The sequence below is a fragment of the Oncorhynchus masou genome, chromosome 32 (assembly GCF_036934945.1).
Source record: "Oncorhynchus masou masou isolate Uvic2021 chromosome 32, UVic_Omas_1.1, whole genome shotgun sequence".
Lineage (NCBI taxonomy): Eukaryota > Metazoa > Chordata > Actinopteri > Salmoniformes > Salmonidae > Oncorhynchus > Oncorhynchus masou.
This window is the reverse complement of record NC_088243.1, coordinates 90,185,268-90,207,610: the sequence shown is the minus strand read 5'-3', so window position 1 is coordinate 90,207,610 and position 22,343 is coordinate 90,185,268.

Sequence of the window (22,343 nt, the reverse complement as noted above, 5' to 3'; positions counted from 1 at the left end):
AAATGTCAGCGTTTGTTGCTGGCATGTCATGCCTAAGTTTGCTTATATTGCCAAAATAAAAAATAAAAAACTAGTTGGCAATATCAGTGGGTTTTTGTAATGAATGAGCCATCTGATTCAATGAATGATGGAGTTGAGTTTGCCTTTTTTTCCCCAAAATGTAATTGATGCTCCAAAGGTTTTTAACATCATTCTTCATTCATTTTATTATCTTTGTTTCATAGTGTAGTTTCCTCTTCTTGTTATTCAGTTTAGTCACATGATTTCTTAATTTGCAGTACGTTTGCCAATTTTTGTGCATCCAGACTTATTTGCCTCATCCCTCTCAACCAGTGGTGATGTAAATATTGGTGGGGGCCTGCAAAGACACTACACAACACAACACTAAACAGTACATTAATTGCACTATAACGGCGTCAAGCGGTGCCCACAAACTGTTAGGGTGTACATAAAGCTGTCCCAACAACAGAGCTTTCTTTCCAGCACCATGCAGTGAATCCTTACCACCGCGACACCTTACTATCAGCAGAACATTTTCTGGCAGTGAAACAGATCATTCAGCCTCATTTACTGCCTTTTCAAAACACAGCTGATATGGTTGACTTGCTTAAATAATTGCGGTTTCTACTGACAATTGAGCTGTACAAACTATAGCAAAAGGGAACGATGAGTGGATAAGAGGCATTCCGTAATATTCGATTGAGACATTAATGAGCGACAGATGACGGATGTAGTCAATATAACTATGTGTTCAGCACTTTTGAAGTGTACAGCGACAGAATGCAGAACATGGGCCATTCTTACAGTGTTTTCCCTGTACACCAAGTCAGAACCGTAGGATAAATAAAGGGGTCATATAAGCAGACAATTAAACCTCGTACAATATTCGATGACATTTCTCAAAAAACTGGTTACAGGCTACATGTGAAGCACCACCGGGTCAGAACAGTAACATTAGGCGAAATTAAGAGGTGAAAATAGACCAAATTATTAGGGTGAGTCACATGGGATACTAACAGCTTACTACACAACATACACTTAGTATTACTTTCTTAGCTACAGTCTACATATCTCCCTGGCATATTACATCATTTATGCAGCAGCATACAAGACATTTTTGGACTCACCTTGTTGTGATGTGCTCACTTGAACAGGTGGTTGGCACAGCGGTTTTGTCATCAAAGTCTGGCATTCTCTGGATTTATGGTGGGCACTGAAAAAAAACACACACAGCCACTCCTTTGAATAGCAGGCTATTGGTTGCTTTGCACTGCTTGCAATTAGCCACTGATTCCTTCCAAACGACTCATTGTTGAATTTGCCATTTCCAACTTGTTGTGTAATCTTTATGTCCAATGGCCGATGAGCACCGATACGTTTCATCTATAATTTCTCTTCATTATTTCACGTCACATGACAAGGATTAAAAAGGATTTGTCAGTAGATTGTCGACATCATGATGATGAATGCTAGCTAAGACTTTGAAAGCAAGATGTTGACAAAATCAGTCCAATCAAAGCTGCTGGACATATAACGTGATTTGATGTCATTTTATCTGTGGCCAATGACCTTGAGCCTTATTGGAAAGGCACTTGTAATATAACTCTAAGGTAAGGACATAAACTTCACGATGATGTAGTGTCCCTATGAGTAATAGAACACTGAGCCAATCACGGCGCAATGCTCCTATTTTTTGCTGGCTCGCCCAACCACCACAGAAAGCACTGAGCCAGGCTGAAACACATGCATTTTGGAGCTGCCTTACTCAAGAAAACAAAAAAAAGAGACCATGTGTGTATTTGGCTTTATTAACTCAACGATAAATATTGTTTTTTACATTGTTTTTGCAAACTGATATGTGACACGTATTAATGCCAAAATAACATACAAAACAGGCAAGCCAAAAAATAATATTTTTTTATATATATATAAATGTGGGGCTCAAAACCACTGAACCCTGAATGACGGGTCGCCAACCATGCAATTTCTCAATTCCTCATCACACCATAGAGATTTAGCAGTTTTTACAGTCATTTTCTAAATGGGTGGATGTTTATTGGTAACTGGGATTAACAATTTTATAAATGTGTCCAGAGCAGCATCTGGTTGCTCCTCATTACACACCACGGACCAACAAATATTCTTTACGTCAACAACATAGGAATCACAACAAAACTTATTGTATGACCTCTGATACACTATATTAGGCCCTGCTTTTAGAACTTTGGGTTTCCTAGATATGGCTACTATATTGTGATCGTTTCATGAACCTTGTTTCTGAAGCTACGTATGTTAATGTGAGTTATTTTGTGCACTTTTCTGGGGATGCTTTCTTGTTTTCATTGCTTTACTGGGAAGCTTAGCAGAAGTAGATATTCTCATGTTATTTATGTCATTGGATTTCCTACTAGAACTAACACTTTAGTAAACCTGTCACAATCATGCAGTAAAGTTACAGTGTGCAGTCAGAAAGCAGTTTACCACTTACACCGGCTGGACCCGGCGGCAATACATTTGTAAAACCAAAAGCTTACCTTGACTTGGAACAGTTCCAGTGTTGTGTTGGGGAGTCATAACCAGCTAGCTAACATAGCATCCCTCTGTTATAACCATCTAGCTAACATAGCATCCCTCTGTTATAGCCAGCTAGCTAACATAGCATCCCTCTGTTATAGCCAGCTAGCTAACATAGCATCCCTCTGTTGTAGCCAGCTAGCTAATATAGCATCCCTCTGTTGTAGCCAGCTAGCTAATATAGCATCCCTCTGTTATAGCCAGCTAGCTAATATAGCATCCCTCTGTTATAGCCAGCTAGCTAATATAGCATCCCTCTGTTATAGCCAGCTAGCTAACATAGCATCCCTCTGTTATATCCAGCTAGCTAATATAGCATCCCTCTGTTTGAGCAGCGTGTTTCAGGAGGCTAAACTAAGTAAGTAAAACAAAGTGAAAAAATAAATGTTGTTGTTAAAAACTGTTCAGCTCTTGTTTTTCTCTCTCTTTCAGTCAACTACTCATCACATTCAGTGCACTGCTGTGCTAGCTTGCTGTAGCTTATGATTTCAGTACTAGATTAATTCTCGGATCCTTTAATTGGATGGACAACATGGCAGTTCATACCGCAAGAGCTCTGATAGGTTGGAGGACGTCCTCCAGGAAGTTCATCAAATCAAGTTTTATTTGTCACATACACATGGTTAGCAGATGTTAATGCGAGTGTAGCGAAATGCTTGTGCTTCTAGTTCCGACAATGCAGTAATAACCAACAAGTAATCTAACTAACAATTCCTAAACTACTGTCTTATACACAGTGTAAGGGGATAAAGAATATGTACATAAGGATATATGAATGAGTGATGGTACAGAGCAGCATAGGCAAGATACAGTAGATGGTATCGAGTACAGTATATACATATGAGATGAGTATGTAAACAAAGTGGCATAGTTAAAGTGGCTAGTGATACATGTATTACATAAGGATGCAGTCGATGATATAGAGTACAGTATATACGTATGCATATGAGATGAATAATGTAGGATAAGTAACATTATATAAGGTAGCATTGTTTAAAGTGGCTAGTGATATATTTACATCATTTCCCATCAATTCCCATTATTAAATTGGCTGGAGTTGAGTCAGTGTCAGTGTGTTGGCAGCAGCCACTCAATGTTAGTGGTGGCTGTTTAACAGTCTGATGGCCTTGAGATAGAAGCTGTTTTTCAGTCTCTCGGTCCCAGCTTTGATGCACCTGTACTGACCTCGCCTTCTGGATGATAGCGGGGTGAACAGGCAGTGGCTCGGGTGGTTGATGTCCTTGATGATCTTTATGGCCTTCCTGTAACATCGGGTGGTGTAGGTGTCCTGGAGGGCAGGTAGTTTGCCCCGGTGATGCGTTGTGCAGACCTCACTACCCTCTGGAGAGCCTTACGGTTGAGGGCGGAGCAGTTGCCGTACCAGGTGGTGATACAGCCCGCCAGGATGCTCTCGATTGTGCATCTGTAGAAGTTTGTGAGTGCTTTTGGTGACAAGCCGAATTTCTTCAGCCTCCTGAGGTTGAAGAGGCGCTGCTGCGCCTTCTTCACGATGCTGTCTGTGTGACTGGACCAATTCAGTTTGTCTGTGATGTGTATGCCGAGGAACTTAAAACTTGCTACTCTCTCCACTACTGTTCCATCGATGTGGATAGGGGGGTGTTCCCTCTGCTGTTTCCTGAAGTCCACAATCATCTCCTTAGTTTTGTTGACGTTGAGTGTGAGGTTATTTTCCTGACACCACACTCCGAGGGCCCACACCTCCTCCCTGTAGGCCGTCTCGTTGTTGTTGGTAATCAAGCCTACCACTGTTGTGTCGTCCGCAAACTTGATGATTGAGTTGGAGGCGTGCGTGGCCACGCAGTCGTGGGTGAACAGGGAGTACAGGAGAGGGCTCAGAACGCACCCTTGTGGGGCCCCAGTGTTGAGGATCAGCGGGGAGGAGATTTTGTTACCTACCCTCACCACCTGGGGGCGGCCCGTCAGGAAGTCCAGTACCCAGTTGCACAGGGCGGGGTCGAGACCCAGGGTCTCAAGCTTGATGACGAGCTTGGAGGGTACTATGGTGTTGAATGCCGAGCTGTAGTCGATGAACAGCATTCTCACATAGGTATTCCTCTTGTCCAGATGGGTTAGGGCAGTGTGCAGTGTGGTTGAGATTGCATCGTCTGTGGACCTATTTGGGCGGTAAGCAAATTGGAGTGGGTCTAGGGAGTCAGGTAGGGTGGAGGTGATATGGTCCTTGACTAGTCTCTCAAAGCACTTCATGATGACGGAAGTGAGTGCTACGGGGCGGTAGTCGTTTAGCTCAGTTACCTTAGCTTTCTTGGGAACAGGAACGATGGTGGCCCTCTTGAAGCATGTGGGAACAGCAGACTGGTATAGGGATTGATTGAATATGTCCGTAAACACACCAGCCAGCTGGTCTGCGCATGCTCTGAGGGCGCGGCTGGGGATGCCGTCTGGGCCTGCAGCCTTGCGAGGGTTAACACGTTTAAATGTTTTACTCACCTCGGCTGCAGTGAAGGAGAGACCGCATGTTTCCGTTGTAGGTCGTGTCAATGGCACTGTATTGTCCTCAAAGCGGGCAAAAAAGTTATTTAGTCTGCCTGGGAGCAAGACATCCTGGTCCGTGACTGGGCTGGATTTCTTCCTGTAGTCCGTGATTGACTGTAGACCCTGCCACATGCACATCTACTTTGTCTCTGTACTGACGCTTAGCTTGTTTGATAGCCTTACGGAGGGATTAGCTGCACTGTTTGTATTCAGTCATGTTACCAGACACCTTGCCCTGACTGAAAGCAGTGGTTCGCGCTTTCAGTTTCACGCGAATGCTGCCATCAATCCACGGTTTCTGGTTAGGGAATGTTTTAATCGTTGCTTTGGGAACATCATCTTCAACGCACGTTCTAATGAACTCGCACACCGAATCAGCGTATTCGTCAATGTTGTTATCTGACGCAATACGAAACATGTCCCAGTCCACGTGATGGAAGCAGTCTTGGAGTGTGGAGTCAGCTTGGTCGGACCAGCGTTGGACAGACCTCAGCGTGGGAGCTTCTTTTTTTAGTTTTTGTCTGTAGGCAGGTATCAGCAAAATGGAGTCGTGGTCAGCTTTTCCGAAAGGGGGGCGGGGCAGGGCCTTATATGCGTTGCGGAAGTTAGAGTAACAGTGATCCAAGGTTTTTCCACCCCTGGTTGCGCAATCGATATGCTGATAAAATTTAGGGAGTCTTGTTTTCAGATTAGCCTTGTTAAAATCCCCAGCAACAATGAATGCAGCCTCCGGATAAATGGTTTCCAGTTTGCAAAGAGTTAAATAAAGTTCGTTCAGAGCCATCGATGTGTCTGCTTGGGGGGGATATATACGGCTGTGATTATAATCGAAGAGAATTCTCTTGGTAGATAACGCGGTCTACATTTAATTGTGAGGAATTCAATATGAGGTGAACAGAAGGATTTGAGTTCCTGTATGTTTCTTTCATCGCACCATGCCTCGTTAGCCATAAGGCATACACCCCCACCCCTTTTCTTACCAGAAAGGTGTTTGTTTCTGTCGGCGCGATGCGTGGAGAAACCCGTTGGCTGCACCGCATCGGATAGCGTCTCTCCAGTGAGCCATGTTTCCGTGAAGCACAGAACGTTACAGTCTCTGATGTCCCTCTGGAATGCTACCCTTGCTCGGATTTCATCAACCTTGTTGTCAAGAGACTGGACATTGGTAAGAAGAATGCTAGGAGGTGGGGCACAATGTGCCCGTCTCCGTAGTCTGACCAGAAGACCGCCTCGTTTCCCTCTTTTTCGGAGTCGTTTTTTGGGTCGCTGCATGCGATCCATTCCGTTGTCCTGTTTGTAAGGCAGAACACAGGATCCGCGTCGCGAAAAATATATTCTTGGTCGTACTGATGGTGAGTTGACGCTGATCTTATATACAGTAGTTCTTCTCGACTGTATGTAATGAAACCTAAGATGACCTGGGGTACTAATGTAAGAAATAACACGTAAAAAAACAAAAAACTGCATAGTTTCCTAGGAACACGAAGCGAGGCGGCCATCTCTGTCGGAGCCGGAAGTACAAGTTGTCAGAATTACTGTGTAAGTCTATGGAAGGGGGTGAGAACCATGAGCCTCCTAGATTTTGTAATGAGGTCAATGTACCCAGAGAAGCTAGCTGTCCTCTGGCTATACCATGGTGCTACCCTACAGAGTGCTGTTGAGGCAATAATAGATCTTCTTTGAAAATATGTATGTTTTAATCAATTATTTGGTGAAGTGATTATATTTATTATAGTTTTATCTAAAAAGGATAACTTTTTATACATTTAAACATTTTAATGTTTATGAAATTCACTAAGGAGGATGTTCCTCCCCTTCCTCCTCTGAGGAGCCTCCGCTGACGTGTAGGTATGTATGGCAGAACCAAATCGACGAGATAGGTTCAGTTGAATTTGGAAGTTTACATACACCTTAGCCAAATACATTTCAACTCCATTTTTAACTATTCCTGACATTTAATCCTAGTAAAAAATGCCCTGTCTTAGGTCAGTTAGGATCACCACTTAATTTTAAGAATGTGAAATGTCAGAATAATAGTTGAGAGAATTATTTCAGCTTTTATTTCTTTCATCACATTCCCAGTGGGTCAGATGTCTACATACACTCAATTAGTATTTGGTTACATTGCCTTAAAATTGTTTAACTTGGGTCAAACATTTCAGGTCGCTTTCCACAAGCTTCCCACAATAAGTTGGGTGAATTTTGGCCCATTCCTCCTGACAGCACTGGTGTAACTGAGTCAGGTTTGTAGGCCTCCTTGCTCACACACACTTTTTCAGTTCTGCGCACACATTTTCTATGGGAATGAGGTCAGGGCTTTGTGATAGCCATTCCAATACCTTGACTTTCTTGTCCTTAAGCCATTTTGGCAAAATTTTGGAAGTATGCTTGGGGTCATTGTCCATTTGGAAGACCCATTTGCGACCAAGCTTTAACTACCTGACTGATGTCTTGAGATGTTGCATCAATATAATCACATTATTTTCCTACCTCATGATGCCATCTATTTTGTGAAGTGCACTATTCCCTCCAGCAGCAAAGCTCCCCCACAACATGATGCTGCCACCCCTGTGCTTCACGGTTGGGATGGTGTTCTTCAGCTTGCAAGCATCCCCCTTTTTCCACCAAACATAACTATGGTCATTATGGCCAAACATTTCTATTTTTGTATGTGTCACGCCCTGGTCGAAGTATATTATGTTTATCTTCATTTATTGGGTCAGGCCAGGGTGTGACATGGGTTTATTTGTGGTGTGTTTCGTCTTGGGGTTGTGTGGGGTGTATAGCATAGTCTATGGCTGACTGAGGCGGTTCTCAATCAGAGTCAGGTGATTATCGTTGTCTCTGATTGGGAACCATATTTAGGTAGCCATATTCTTTGAGTATTTTGTGGGTGTTTGTTCCTGTCTCTGTGTCTTCACCAGATAGGACTGTTTAGGTTTTCACGTTCCGTTTGTTGTTTTTGTTCATGTTCAGTTATTTCACGTCTAGTCTACTTTCATTCAATAAACATGAGTAACCATCACGCTGCATTTTGGTCCGCTCCTCCTTCAACAGAAGAAAGCCGTTACACAGAGAGACAGGAAACACAGGGATAAATACACAGAGAGACAGGAAACATAGGGATAAATATACAGAGAGACAGGAAAGACAGGGATAAATACACAGAGAGACAGGAAACACAGGGATAAATACACTGGTACAGAGAGACAGGAAACACAGGGATAAATGCACAGAGAGACAGGAAACACAGAGATAAATACACTGGTACAGAGAGACAGGAAACACAGGGATATATACACTGGGGGAAATAAGCGACACCTGGACGGGCTGGAGACAATAACGAGGACAGGTGAAACTGATCAGAGTGTGACAATATGAGGCTCTTGATCATATCTTTGATCATGGCACTGGTGAGGAGGGGAGAGGTCAGGAAACTGACAGTGAAGTAGTCTGTGATAAATAACATGTTTCATCTGAGTATTTGTTATAGTCAAAATAATCCATACGTTATGCTTTTTTTTTTACTGAAAAATGAGTTGAATGAGCTCAGGTCAATGAGGCCTACAGACTATAAATAGGAAATAGAAGTTCAAAACTTGTAATATTCACAAGAACTTAAGTTGATGAAAAGATCTAACACAACATTAGGTGATAATATGTGCATTATTATGGATTTATAATCAGCTATAATGGGGGCGGCCATTTTGGACCGGGAACACAGAATTAATTAACATGAAATGAACACAACAGGAGGTTTAAAGAAATATAAATGGAACAAGGTTTTCTTCACTATTGATGTTTATTGCTTTGAACTGAATAAATTGGAAGGACAATTTTTACATTCGTATTTGATGGAAATGATAAATGTTTCTTTGATTGTTTAATCAATTTGAAAAGAATAGTGGCAGGAAGTGAGAAACAATATTGGGGATCATGTAGGAGAGTCAGACACACACACCACAACATCACTCACACCTACTTCCTATATTGGAGTTGTTGGTTCTGTGGGTCGGGGCGGATGGGGAACCAGGCCACAGATTCTCTCATATCCCTATACAGTGTACTCATGAGTACCACATCGTTGCCTTTCTTTGGCATTTACAGTAGGACACTAGGGCCGTGTCGGCCGTGAACACAAACGTAGAGGAATTGATAGAGCTGTTCCGAGTATCCAACAGCTGAGGTGGGAGCTCTGGCTTGTTTTTTCGTACTGTTCCTACCATCGTCAGCTTCCTCTTGAGGAGCTCCTGTACCAGCTTGTGCAAAGGTAAGAAGTTATCGCACGTGAGGTTGTAGTGACAGAGTCCCTGTGTCATGTCCAGGACAACCCACATCCCTTGGTTCTTCTCAGGGGCTCCTCCATCTGGCTTCCTCGTACTTCAAGTTCAACCATGTGATGAAGCACCATCACAGGCAGCCCAGATCTTGATTCCATATTTTGCAGGTTTAGACAGTATGCACTGCCTGAAAGGACAGCGGCCACGAAATGGCATAAGCTGCTCATCAACACTAACGTTGGGCCCAGGGTTGTAAAACAGGGGAAAGCGGTCCACCCACTTCTCCCACACTGACCTGATTGCAGCTGGCTTGTCTCTCCGCCGCCGAGCTGGTTTTGTGTCTCGGGTATCGAAGCGGAAAATCCTGGAAATAATGTGGAATAGTTACACAGAAAAGTTCTCTGACATGTTTCTGCATCCCAACGGGATTCTGGGGATTCCCCATTGGATCTGAAAACACCAGCAAGGATAAGAGGTAAAAGGATGTAAATGAGTTTGGTCAGACTCCTTCCATCTCTCTCCAAAATCACTCCTCCAAATTAGTGCAGTCCAGAATACATGTAAATGAGTTTGGTCAGTCTCCTTCCATCTCTCTCCAAAATCACTCCTCCAAATTAGTGCAGTCCAGAATACATGTAAATGAGTTTGGTCAGTCTCCTTCCATCTCTCTCCAAAATCACTCCTCCAAATTAGTGCAGTCCAGAATACATGTAAATGAGTTTGGTCTGTCTCCTTCCATCTCTCTCCAAAATCACTCCTCCAAATTAGTGCAGTCCAGAATACATGTAAATGAGTTTGGTCTGTCTCCTTCCATCTCTCTCCAAAATCACTCCTCCAAATTAGTGCAGTCCAGAATACATGTAAATGAGTTTGGTCTGTCTCCTTCCATCTCTCTCCAAAATCACTCCTCCAAATTAGTGCAGTCCAGAATACATGTAAATGAGTTTGGTCTGTCTCCTTCCATCTCTCTCCAAAATCACTCCTCCAAATTAGTGCAGTCCAGAATACATGTAAATGAGTTTGGTCTGTCTCCTTCCATCTCTCTCCAAAATCACTCCTCCAAATTAGTGCAGTCCAGAATACATGTAAATGAGTTTGGTCTGTCTCCTTCCATCTCTCTCCAAAATCACTCCTCCAAATTAGTGCAGTCCAGAATACATGTAAATGAGTTTGGTCTGTCTCCTTCCATCTCTCTCCAAAATCACTCCTCCAAATTAGTGCAGTCCAGAATACATGTAAATGAGTTTGGTCTGTCTCCTTCCATCTCTCTCCAAAATCACTCCTCCAAATTAGTGCAGTCCAGAATACATGTAAATGAGTTTGGTCTGTCTCCTTCCATCTCTCTCCAAAATCACTCCTCCAAATTAGTGCAGTCCAGAATACATGTAAATGAGTTTGGTCTGTCTCCTTCCATCTCTCTCCAAAATCACTCCTCCAAATTAGTGCAGTCCAGAATACATGTAAATGAGTTTGGTCTGTCTCCTTCCATCTCTCTCCAAAATCACTCCTCCAAATTAGTGCAGTCCAGAATACATGTAAATGAGTTTGGTCTGTCTCCTTCCATCTCTCTCCAAAATCACTCCTCCAAATTAGTGCAGTCCAGAATACATGTAAATGAGTTTGGTCTGTCTCCTTCCATCTCTCTCCAAAATCACTCCTCCAAATTAGTGCAGTCCAGAATACATGTAAATGAGTTTGGTCTGTCTCCTTCCATCTCTCTCCAAAATCACTCCTCCAAATTAGTGCAGTCCAGAATACATGTAAATGAGTTTGGTCAGTCTCCTTCCATCTCTCTCCAAAATCACTCCTCCAAATTAGTGCAGTCCAGAATACATGTAAATGAGTTTGGTCAGTCTCCTTCCATCTCTCTCCAAAATCACTCCTCCAAATTAGTGCAGTCCAGAATACATGTAAATGAGTTTGGTCAGTCTCCTTCCATCTCTCTCCAAAATCACTCCTCCAAATTAGTGCAGTCCAGAATACATGTAAATGAGTTTGGTCTGTCTCCTTCCAGCTCTCTCCAAAATCACTCCTCCAAATTAGTGCAGTCCAGAATACATGTAAATGAGTTTGGTCTGTCTCCTTCCATCTCTCTCCAAAATCACTCCTCCAAATTAGTGCAGTCCAGAATACATGTAAATGAGTTTGGTCTGTCTCCTTCCATCTCTCTCCAAAATCACTCCTCCAAATTAGTGCAGTCCAGAATACATGTAAATGAGTTTGGTCTGTCTCCTTCCATCTCTCTCCAAAATCACTCCTCCAAATTAGTGCAGTCCAGAATACATGTAAATGAGTTTGGTCAGTCTCCTTCCATCTCTCTCCAAAATCACTCCTCCAAATTAGTGCAGTCCAGAATACATGTAAATGAGTTTGGTCAGTCTCCTTCCATCTCTCTCCAAAATCACTCCTCCAAATTAGTGCAGTCCAGAATACATGTAAATGAGTTTGGTCAGTCTCCTTCCATCTCTCTCCAAAATCACTCCTCCAAATTAGTGCAGTCCAGAATACATGTAAATGAGTTTGGTCAGTCTCCTTCCATCTCTCTCCAAAATCACTCCTCCAAATTAGTGCAGTCCAGAATACATGTAAATGAGTTTGGTCAGTCTCCTTCCATCTCTCTCCAAAATCACTCCTCCAAATTAGTGCAGTCCAGAATACATGTAAATGAGTTTGGTCTGTCTCCTTCCATCTCTCTCCAAAATCACTCCTCCAAATTAGTGCAGTCCAGAATACATGTAAATGAGTTTGGTCTGTCTCCTTCCATCTCTCTCCAAAATCACTCCTCCAAATTAGTGCAGTCCAGAATACATGTAAATGAGTTTGGTCAGTCTCCTTCCATCTCTCTCCAAAATCACTCCTCCAAATTAGTGCAGTCCAGAATACATGTAAATGAGTTTGGTCAGTCTCCTTCCATCTCTCTCCAAAATCACTCCTCCAAATTAGTGCAGTCCAGAATACATGTAAATGAGTTTGGTCTGTCTCCTTCCATCTCTCTCCAAAATCACTCCTCCAAATTAGTGCAGTCCAGAATACATGTAAATGAGTTTGGTCTGTCTCCTTCCATCTCTCTCCAAAATCACTCCTCCAAATTAGTGCAGTCCAGAATACATGTAAATGAGTTTGGTCTGTCTCCTTCCATCTCTCTCCAAAATCACTCCTCCAAATTAGTGCAGTCCAGAATACATGTAAATGAGTTTGGTCTGTCTCCTTCCATCTCTCTCCAAAATCACTCCTCCAAATTAGTGCAGTCCAGAATACATGTAAATGAGTTTGGTCAGTCTCCTTCCATCTCTCTCCAAAATCACTCCTCCAAATTAGTGCAGTCCAGAATACATGTAAATGAGTTTGGTCTGTCTCCTTCCATCTCTCTCCAAAATCACTCCTCCAAATTAGTGCAGTCCAGAATACATGTAAATGAGTTTGGTCTGTCTCCTTCCATCTCTCTCCAAAATCACTCCTCCAAATTAGTGCAGTCCAGAATACATGTAAATGAGTTTGGTCAGTCTCCTTCCATCTCTCTCCAAAATCACTCCTCCAAATTAGTGCAGTCCAGAATACATGTAAATGAGTTTGGTCAGTCTCCTTCCATCACTCTCCAAAATCACTCCTCCAAATTAGTGCAGTCCAGAATACATGTAAATGAGTTTGGTCAGTCTCCTTCCATCTCTCTCCAAAATCACTCCTCCAAATTAGTGCAGTCCAGAATACATGTAAATGAGTTTGGTCAGTCTCCTTCCATCTCTCTCCAAAATCACTCCTCCAAATTAGTGCAGTCCAGAATACATGTAAATGAGTTTGGTCTGTCTCCTTCCATCTCTCTCCAAAATCACTCCTCCAAATTAGTGCAGTCCAGAATACATGTAAATGAGTTTGGTCTGTCTCCTTCCATCTCTCTCCAAAATCACTCCTCCAAATTAGTGCAGTCCAGAATACATGTAAATGAGTTTGGTCAGTCTCCTTCCATCTCTCTCCAAAATCACTCCTCCAAATTAGTGCAGTCCAGAATACATGTAAATGAGTTTGGTCTGTCTCCTTCCATCTCTTTCCAAAATCACTCCTCCAAATTAGTGCAGTCCAGAATACATGTAAATGAGTTTGGTCTGTCTCCTTCCATCTCTCTCCAAAATCACTCCTCCAAATTAGTGCAGTCCAGAATACATGTAAATGAGTTTGGTCTGTCTCCTTCCATCTCTCTCCAAAATCACTCCTCCAAATTAGTGCAGTCCAGAATACATGTAAATGAGTTTGGTCTGTCTCCTTCCATCTCTCTCCAAAATCACTCCTCCAAATTAGTGCAGTCCAGAATACATGTAAATGAGTTTGGTCTGTCTCCTTCCATCTCTCTCCAAAATCACTCCTCCAAATTAGTGCAGTCCAGAATACATGTAAATGAGTTTGGTCTGTCTCCTTCCATCTCTCTCCAAAATCACTCCTCCAAATTAGTGCAGTCCAGAATACATGTAAATGAGTTTGGTCTGTCTCCTTCCATCTCTCTCCAAAATCACTCCTCCAAATTAGTGCAGTCCAGAATACATGTAAATGAGTTTGGTCTGTCTCCTTCCATCTCTCTCCAAAATCACTCCTCCAAATTAGTGCAGTCCAGAATACATGTAAATGAGTTTGGTCTGTCTCCTTCCATCTCTCTCCAAAATCACTCCTCCAAATTAGTGCAGTCCAGAATACATGTAAATGAGTTTGGTCTGTCTCCTTCCATCTCTCTCCAAAATCACTCCTCCAAATTAGTGCAGTCCAGAATACATGTAAATGAGTTTGGTCTGTCTCCTTCCATCTCTCTCCAAAATCACTCCTCCAAATTAGTGCAGTCCAGAATACATGTAAATGAGTTTGGTCTGTCTCCTTCCATCTCTCTCCAAAATCACTCCTCCAAATTAGTGCAGTCCAGAATACATGTAAATGAGTTTGGTCTGTCTCCTTCCATCTCTCTCCAAAATCACTCCTCCAAATTAGTGCAGTCCAGAATACATGTAAATGAGTTTGGTCTGTCTCCTTCCATCTCTCTCCAAAATCACTCCTCCAAATTAGTGCAGTCCAGAATACATGTAAATGAGTTTGGTCAGTCTCCTTCCATCTCTCTCCAAAATCACTCCTCCAAATTAGTGCAGTCCAGAATACATGTAAATGAGTTTGGTCTGTCTCCTTCCATCTCTCTCCAAAATCACTCCTCCAAATTAGTGCAGTCCAGAATACATGTAAATGAGTTTGGTCTGTCTCCTTCCATCTCTCTCCAAAATCACTCCTCCAAATTAGTGCAGTCCAGAATACATGTAAATGAGTTTGGTCTGTCTCCTTCCATCTCTCTCCAAAATCACTCCTCCAAATTAGTGCAGTCCAGAATACATGTAAATGAGTTTGGTCTGTCTCCTTCCATCTCTCTCCAAAATCACTCCTCCAAATTAGTGCAGTCCAGAATACATGTAAATGAGTTTGGTCTGTCTCCTTCCATCTCTCTCCAAAATCACTCCTCCAAATTAGTGCAGTCCAGAATACATGTAAATGAGTTTGGTCTGTCTCCTTCCAGCTCTCTCCAAAATCACTCCTCCAAATTAGTGCAGTCCAGAATACATGTAAATGAGTTTGGTCTGTCTCCTTCCATCTCTCTCCAAAATCACTCCTCCAAATTAGTGCAGTCCAGAATACATGTAAATGAGTTTGGTCTGTCTCCTTCCATCTCTCTCCAAAATCACTCCTCCAAATTAGTGCCGTCCAGAATACATTTCTGGATGGTGTCTGAGATGAACTGCTCAATAAAATACTTTATGTTCTGCACATGAGTAACCGCCATCCGCGTCGGTCCTGGTTGTATCCTTATCACATTGGACAGCCATGCAGGGTGGCTCATTCCGTAGGCAAGAACACCATTCAATTTGTCTAAAAAAAAATTTGACATCCATATTTCTCGTCCTGCAGGCTGCTGATGTGCTGGGTGCTGACGGGCTGGTCATCCTCATCCTCATCCTCTTCCTCCAACTCACTGTCAGACTCAGAATTCACATGATCCTCATATTTGGGAAGATGCTCCTTCCACACTATAGCTTCTCTCTCTCTCTCTCTCTGCAAAAATCATTTCTAAAACCATCGGAGATTAGATTATTTTCACCATACCGATTCATAGTGGTAAGCAGCCATTCATGCAAAGCTATTTATTTATTGTTTCCCTCCCCCAATTTGCACCTGGCTGGGATGGGGTGTGTGTGAGTGAGTGAGTGAGTGAGTGAGTGAGTGAGTGAGTGAGTGAGTGAGTGAGTGAGTGAGTGAGTGAGTGAGTGAGTGAGTGAGTGAGTGAGTGAGAGACAGAGACAGACATATTTCCCTCAGATTACACAGATACAAAGAATTTGAAAACAAACCCCATTTTGATAAACTCCCATATCTATTTGGTGAAATACCACAGTGTGACATCACAGCAGCAAGATGTGTGACCTGTTGCCACAAAAAAAGGGCAACCAGTGAAGAACAAACACCATTGTAAATACAACCCATATTAATGTTTATTTATTTTCCATTTTGTACTTGAACTATTTGCACATAATATGATATGTGATAATATGATATGTCTTTATTATTTTGGAACTTTTGTAAGTGTAATGTTTACTGTTAATTTTTATTGTTAATTTCACTTTTGTTTATTATCTAGTTCACTTGCTTTGGCAATGTTAACATAAACTCAGCAAAAAAAAAAAACGTCCCTTTTTCAGGACCCTGTATTTCAAAGATAAGTTATTTTTACTATTTATCTTCATTGTAAAGGGTTAAAACACTGTTTCCCATGCTTATTCAACGAACCATAAACAATTAACAACAGCGACAGAGAGAGAGACACAGCGAGAGAGAGAGAGAGAGAGAGAGAGAGAGAGACACAGAGAGAGAGAGAGAGACAGCGAGAGAGAGAGAGACAGCGAGAGAGAGAGAGAGACAGCGAGAGAGAGAGACAGCGAGAGTGAGAGAGACATCGAGAGAGACAGCGAGAGAGAGACAGCGAAAGCGAGAGAGAGAGAGACAGCGAAAGCGAGAGAGAGAGAGACCGACAGTGAGAGAGAGAGAGAGAGAGAGACAGTGAGAGAGACAGCGAGAGAGAGAGAGAAAGCGAGAGAGAGCGAGACAGCGAGAGAGAGAGCGAGACAGCGAGAGAGAGAAAGCGAGAGAGAGAGCGAGAGAGAGAGAGAGCGAGAGAGAGAGAGAGAGAGCGAGAGAGAGACAGCGAGAGAGAGAGCGAGAGAGAGACAGCGAGAGAGAGACAGCGAGAGAGAGAGAGAGAGAAAGTGAGAGAGAGAAAGTGAGAGAGAGAGCAAGACAGCGAGAGAGAGAGAGCGAGAGAGAGAGAGACAGCGAGGTAGAGAGCGAGAGCGAGAGAGAGAGCGAGAGAGAGAGCGAGAGAGAGACAGCGAGAGAGAGACAGAGAGAGAGAGAGAGAAAGTGAGAGAGAGAAAGTGAGAGAGAGAGCAAGACAGCGAGAGAGAGAGAGAGAGCGAGAGAGAGAGAGACAGCGAGGTAGAGAGCGAGAGAGAGAGCGAGAGAGAGAGACAGCGAGAGAGAGAGACAGCGAGAGAGAGAGAGAGAGAGAGAGACAGCGAGAGAGAGAGAGACAGCGAGAGAGACAGCGAGAGAGAGAGACAGCGAGAGAGAGAGAGACAGCGAGAGAGAGAGACAGCGAGAGAGAGAGAGAGAGAGAGAGAGACAGCGAGAGAGAGACAGCGAGAGAGAGAGACAGCGAGAGAGAGAGACAGCGAAAGCGAGAGAGAGAGACAGACAGTGAGAGGTCTTCAGCTAACGGCTGAGCTAGGCTACAGCTCGTCATTCTGGTCTTCAGCTAACGGCTGAGCTAGGCTACCGCTCGTCATTCTGGTCTTCAGCTAACGGCTGAGCTAGGCTACAGCTCGTCATCCTGGTCTTCAGCTAACGGCTGAGCTAGGCTACAGCTCGTCATTCTGGTCTTCAGCTAACGGCTGAGCTAGGCTACAGCTCGTCATTCTGGTCTTCAGCTAACGGCTGAGCTAGGCTACCGCTCGTCATTCTGGTCTTCAGCTAACGGCTGAGCTAGGCTACAGCTCGTCATCCTGGTCTTCAGCTAACGGCTGAGCTAGGCTACAGCTCGTCATTCTGGTCTTCAGCTAACGGCTGAGCTAGGCTACAGCTCGTCATTCTGGTCTTCAGCTAACGGCTGAGCTAGGCTACAGCTCGTCATTCTGGTCTTCAGCTAACGGCTGAGCTAGGCTACAGCTCGTCATCCTGGTCTTCAGCTAATGGCTGAGCTAGGCTACCGCTCGTCATTCTGGACTTCAGCTAACGGCTGAGCTAGGCTACAGCTCGTCATCCTGGTCTTCAGCTAACGGCTGAGCTAGGCTACAGCTCGTCATTCTGGTCTTCAGCTAATGGCTGAGCTAGGCTACAGCTCGTCATTCTGGTCTTCAGCTAACGGCTGAGCTAGGCTACAGCTCGTCATTCTGGTCTTCAGCTAACGGCTGAGCTAGGCTACAGCTCGTCATTCTGGTCTTCAGCTAACGGCTGAGCTAGGCTACAGCTCGTCATTCTGGTCTTCAGCTAACGGCTGAGCTAGGCTACAGCTCGTCATCCTGGACTTCAGCTAACGGCTGAGCTAGGCTACAGCTCGTCATCCTGGACTTCAGCTAATGGCTGAGCTAGGCTACAGCTCGTCATTCTGGTCTTCAGCTAACGGCTGAGCTAGGCTACCGCTCGTCATCCTGGACTTCAGCTAACGGCTGAGCTAGGCTACAGCTCGTCATTCTGGACTTCAGCTAACAAGACGGTAAATCCATTTGAATTCAATCACTTTTTGACAGCATCCCTTTTTAATTTAAACAAACATTTCCGTACATATTTGTCCACGGAATAAATAGTTAAGAGAGGGACTTTTCGGATCTGAATGCCACAACATTCATGAAATAAAAGGTGCTCAAAGTCGATCCATTTTGCATATCCCACCATACTATGAGACATACACATCATCTTCACTGGAAAAGAGAAACTGTTGCTTTTGATATTCTGATATAATTTAAAAGCCAATAAAACAGTGTTGTCTAACAATTGTAAAAAATATTTTAAAAAATTAACAAACATTATGTAATCTTTTTAACCTTTAACGTAAATAACCTAAAAAAAACGCATAAACTACGATTTTTTTCATATTCACAAATTCTGTTTTTTTGTGTGTGTTGTGCCCGCATTCGGTTGAATACTGGGTGGTTGTCATGGAAATAGAATTCACAGAATGGACCTATCCCTTTAGAATTCTGCAATTTAGTTTCTTATTACTACCATAAAAGATGACCACCGGTCCACCCACAGTCTAATGTCAACGAAAACGGTCAAGTCTATTCTATTCTCTATAGTTCTATGATTCCAATAGGTTTCCTATGCAGGATTGACCAGTTTCATTTAAAAACACCAGATGTTTCCCGTTCAAGTCAACATTCTCTGGTGTGTGGATCTGAAGGTGGCATGTCAATTCAATTCCCATTTTAGTAAATTGATCAACCAAAACATGACACCCAACCCTGTATTGAAGAGCCTGTTGCGTCTCTACCCGATGGCGGGTGCAACACGAACACCTGTGATGATGTAAAAAGGGTCTGTGTTACATCACATGTCAATATGTTTTTTTTTGTTAGATACATCAATTGACATTAAAGGTTTAAAGAAATTATAAAATAGTTTGACAACCCCTGGCAAATATGGAAATCAATATTTAAATCAAAAGACGTACTGTTCAAAGATGATTGAATTGGGATGGATTTACCCCAATAACAAACTAAACATAAGCCCTAATTCCCTACTAGGTGATCCATTGGTGTTCTTACAATGAGATGTATGAGCCAGGGACACACTATAAAAACAATTAACAGAACAGCTCTCTCTCTACAGTAGATTTTATTAAATATTTTTTTCACAGATGTGTTCTCTTACAGTAACATGTCAGGAAGCAAAATTACAGATACACTCTCTCTCTATCTCTCTCTCTCTCTCATTTCAAAAGCAAAAGAGGTAGATAATAAACAAAAGTCAAATAAACAATAAAAATTAACAGTAAACATTACCACTCACATCAGAAAAAAATATAAATATGAGTTTCTGTCAGTCTCTCTCTCTCTCTGTGTGTGTGTGGTCAAAGGCACTGCAACACAGTGCTAGCTGTGCCACTAGAGATTCTGGGTTCGAGTCCAGGCTCTGTCGCAGCCGGCCGCGACCGGGAGACCCATGGGGCGGCACACAATTGGCCCAGCGTTGTCCGGGTTAGGAGAGGGTTTGGCTCGGCAGTCATGTACTTATCCCATCGCGCACTAGCAACTCCTGTGGTGGGCCGGGCTTAGTGCACGCTCGTCTTGGTGCTGCTGGCTTCGGGGTTAAGTGGGCATTGTGTCAAGAAGCTGCGCGGCTTGGTTGGGTTGTGTTTTGGGGGGGACGCACGGCTCTCGACCTTCACCTCTCCAGAGTCCGTACGGGAGTTGCAGAGAAAACAGGGTTAAAAAATTTAAAAAACATCATACAATTTTTTTTAAATAAACCGTTTTGGTTCCTGGAAGAAACCTCTGTGGATTCTAGATGGGTTCTATTTTGGGAACCCAAATTGTTTCTACTTGGAACCAGAAGCTCTTTCTCAGAGTGTATCAATTAGCATGTAGATAGTGAGTTATGCAGTCAGTGTGCGAGAGACATGTTTCCTCCCTCATTATAGGATGGAATAATGTATGACGGGCTGCTCATCACATCACACACCGCCTCCTAAATACAACCCTATTCCCTTTATAGCGCACTATTACATGGGGTCTGGTTTCAAAAGTAGTCCACTAGGAAGGGAATAGAGTGCCATTTGGGATGCTGAAGTGTACACTAGGCCCCCCAATAGGTACAGAAACAAAACAAGTTCAAGGACAACTTAGAAACCTGTCTGCTCCGACAAGCTGTTATTTGGATAAGTGTTTATCCTTCAAGCCAACAATTCCACTTAGTCTGATCCTTCTCCGTTCTCTCCCCCTAACCGTCCTATTATGTGTCGTCTGGAATACCAAAACCTGGGCAGTTTGTCTCAGGCTGACTGACTTAACAGCTTTATTGGGCTTTAAGGGGCTAATCATATCTTCCACTTTAGCTAAATCTTTACGTAGTCTTTAGGCTTTATAAAAGTCATTTTAGTATATATAGACCCGAAAACCACTAGTTTACCATGCCTGCTTGTTTATGCCTGCTTGTTTAGGCCTGCTTGTTTAGGCCTGCTTGTTTATGCAGGCTTGTTTATGCAGGCTTGTTTATGCCTGCTTGTTTATGCAGGCTTGTTTAGGCCTGCTTGTTTATGCAAGCTTGTTTACGCCTGCTTGTTTACGCCTGCTTGTTTACGCAGGCTTGTTCACGCCTGCTTGTTTACGCAGGCTTGTTCACGCCTGCTTGTTTACGCAGGCTTGTTCACGCCTGCTTGTTTACGCAGGCTTGTTTACGCCACTAGGCTACCTGCCACCTCTACACTCTAACCACGAGGCTACCTGCCGCCTCTACACTCTAACCACTAGGCTACCTGTCGCCTCTACACTCTAACCACTAGGCTATTTCATGCAATTATTCATCATTTTACATGACTGCAGACAAGCTGAATCTTTTCTAATACCACAACAGAGCATGACAATGAATGAGCGAACGCTGCAGCACCAGAGACATTTGATTACTATACAGGCTACTATTAAACACCAGTGACATTGGATACAGGCTATTATTAAACACCAGAAACATTAGATACAGGCTACTATTAAACACCAGAGACATTAGATACAGGCTACTATTAAACACCAGAGACATTAGATACAGGCTACTATTAAACACCAGAGACATTAGATACAGGCTACTATTAAACACCAGAGACATTAGATACAGGCTACTATTAAACACCATAGACATTAGATACAGGCTACTATTAAACACCAGAGACATTAGATACAGGCTACTATTAAACACCATAGACATTAGATACAGGCTACTATTAAACACCAGAGACATTAGATACATTCTACTATTAAACACCAGAGACATTAGATACAGGCTACTATTAAACACCATAGACATTAGATACAGGCTACTATTAAACACCAGAGACATTAGATACAGGCTATTATTAAACACCAGAGACATTAGATACAGGCTACTATTAAACACCAGAGACATTAGATACAGGCTACTATTAAACACCAGAGACATTAGATACAGGCTACTATTAAACACCAGAGACATTAGATACAGGCTACTATTAAACACCAGAGACATTAGATACAGGCTACTATTTTTTTAAAGGATCGGCTAAGCTCCGGAACAGTGCAAAAGTTGTCAATTAACCGTAAAAATTGAGCTCAACAGAACCAGTTACAACTGAAGTATCTGACCATCAGAGAGAAAAAGCCAGTTATTGTTTAACACAGCAGCCACATATCTTTTTTTTGTTTGTTGTAATATTGTTTATTTCACCTTTATTTAACCAGGTAGGCTGGCTGAGAACACGTTCTCATTTACAACTGCTACCAACTGTAAGCCTATATGCACAAACAAATCATTTGGGAAACTATCATTTTCTCATTTATTCTATTTTATTCCATGATATTGTTGTTACAAAATAGATGTGTGTTGACTCTGATTAGGGCATGGTAATATGAGAGCATCTGCTACACTAAATTAACAATCTAAGCATGCATAGCTCACCACATGATCCTCAAACCAGACTGGCCGGACGCTTGCAAAAAGCACTGTAGAATGACTGTAAAGCCTAATAAGGCATTTTACATTTCATTATTATTTAATTCTAAGTATTTTTTCATTTTATACAGTCTAAATGCTAAATGCATAAGCATGTTGACGTGTTGTTGTTGACGTGTTGTTTAAATGCTGAGAGCTCCTGCCAGCCTGTAGCGTGTGACAAATGCTTCACAATTGATTTCTTAAATGACAGGCTATAGCCTTGAA